Raw genomic sequence first — 2271 nt, forward strand, 5'->3', positions numbered from 1 at the left:
TCTGTCACCCATTCTCATTGGGAGCAGGAGGATCTGGCATGCCTGGTTGGTGCAGCAGATCTTTGGTGAACTCTCAATCATTCTCACAATTAATTATTGCTGTTGGTACATTTTTGGCATTGTGGTCCTTGATTTTTGAGTTGAAGTCTCTGTAGCAGAGGTTTAACAAATAGGCTAATTGGCAAGCTAATGCTTCCTGGTTTGATTCCAGATGGAGACTTAAATTAAAGCATCTGGTGTAGAAATCTGCCAAATCAAACACGCAGAGCTACTTGCTGTGATGCCTCCTTGTGACAAAGGAGAAGTCAATGGACAGCTGATGTGGATATGTAATTGTCTGTGATCAGAAGTACACTCATCATGGACAATGATGGATAGTTTGGGGATTTTAATCGATTTCTTTGAACTGTTATTTTTCCAGGGTCAAATGATTGTACAGCATGTCTTTTTAATGACTTCAAAAATACAAAGCGGGTGCACAAATTTGGATTTTCTGTAATCTGCACATTTCTGTGTAAGTTATTATGTCAAGTTATCTTGCAAGATGCTAAACATAAAACATTAAGTCAGATCAGGCATGAAAAGGAGGTAGCTTGCTACTGTAAAACAACTTAAATTAATTAGCCAATTGGATATGTTGAAGAGCATAAGCTGAGCCTAAGTTTGTCATGGTCTGGTTGGGCACCTGCAGGTCTCAGACAGCGGCTCCTCCTCCTTTAGGCGGAGTCCGGTTGCCCCTCCCTGGCTGACCACCTGTGAGCAATCGTGCCAGCGGTATATCAGACCTGCGCTCTCAACCACTCATCGCCTGAGTATCTGCTATTCCCATGTTAGTTCAGTGGAGCATCCTAAAACCTTGTCTTAACGCCGTGTGATGACTGACCTGTCTTTTCTTGTCCTCAGCGATAGCACCCGGAGTGGAGATCTTGTTCCCCTCGCTCCCGTCCTCCTGGACCTGGGCCGCCAGCTGCTCACACAACGTGGCCTGCCGACCCACTGCTCACCTGCCTGCCTCCCCACGCCTCGACCGCTTCCGGGTTTTCCGCTCCACCTGTCCCCTCCATCTGAAACCAAGTAAGGCAATTCAATTCAACTGCGGAGGATTATTGGTTGTCTGCTGGATCCCTCTGATCGTGATCTCCTCTTGTTCCAGTGCCCCGGCCCCTACCTAGTCCTGTTTCTACCTCCCCGCTGTCCCCGCTGTTCAGCCGTCTCCTAGAGGTGTCTAGGTCGCCCTCAGTTTCACAGACGAATCCTACGCGCCACTAGTGTGGTGGCGTCGCTTTGTGTTTCACCTTTGTTTTCCCTGTGGGCGGAAATAAATCATTTGTTTTCTGTCACCTCGCTTCCGGGTTGGTTTCTGCGCCTGTGTCCATCCCTGTTCCCTCGTGCCGTTGAGCCGTGACAAAGTTAGCACTGAAATCACCCGATTTGCCAAGATTGTGGATCAGGTTGACTTTCTTAAGAGCTTGAAAGAAAGCAACTGGATTTCTTTAAGTTGTTCAAATAACTTCAAGAAGTAAAATGATAAGCTGTGTGTCTTTTTTCATTTCATTTCATATTCACCTTAATTTAACGAGTCGTCAGTTGCAGTAAACCCATCAGTAGATAAACTTTAACAGCCTAGCTACATGAAAAGTGCAGGGGGGATTGTTCAGGGTCAACCCCGGGCGGGGCAGACGCTCCACCTACTGATGATGACGATGATCCCCTTAAACCAGGGGTGGCCAACCCGCGGCTCTCGAGCCGCATGCGGCTCTTTGCCTGGTTTCATGCGGCTCTTACGTTCATATCAAAGTTTGTGTTTTGGGGGGTTTTTTGTGTTGTTGTTTTAAAATGTGCACGTTCGCTTTGCTTGAGTTCAATACGGTATTTTCATCAAATGGCCATGTGTGTGAGATGAAAATACCGCAAAGTTTCCCAGTAGGAGCAAGTTTGCCCTTAAAATGGCAAGGAAAAGATACACAGCAAAAAGAAAATATGAAGATGAACACAGGACGTTTTTAACAGAGAGGGAGAGTTTATATTTTTTTGTTGAATGCAATGGCAAGCCATTCTGCCTTATATGTCAGACGTCATTAGCGCATTTCAAAGCTTCTTCAGCGCCACTTCAGCTCACTCCATGCTAACATCGACCAGAACCATCGACCCAAAAGGGATTGAACTTCGCAAGCACGAGTTGGCCACTTTGAAACATACAGTTTTTCTAAAAATTTACGAAGCGGTCAGAGACCATAACGCTCACATCCTATCAGCTAGCTTGGAACATTG

At 46.1% G+C, this 2271-nt stretch overlaps 1 long non-coding RNA gene across 1 annotated transcript; it reads left to right on the forward strand.

The window, feature by feature from the left end:
- Positions 1-673: 673 nt before the first annotated feature.
- LOC146581787 (uncharacterized) lies at positions 674-1224 on the forward strand. The gene is made up of 3 exons (XR_014888631.1): positions 674-829; positions 904-1074; positions 1154-1224. It is a non-coding gene; the product is annotated as an uncharacterized LOC146581787 (long non-coding RNA).
- Positions 1225-2271: the final 1047 nt, after the last annotated feature.

Source organism: Mchenga conophoros, linkage group LG2 (assembly GCF_057382185.1).
Source record: "Mchenga conophoros isolate Kocher_MC1m ecotype Shallow Benthic linkage group LG2, M_conophoros_male_GT1.1, whole genome shotgun sequence".
In the NCBI taxonomy this organism is placed as follows: Eukaryota; Metazoa; Chordata; class Actinopteri; order Cichliformes; family Cichlidae; genus Mchenga; species Mchenga conophoros.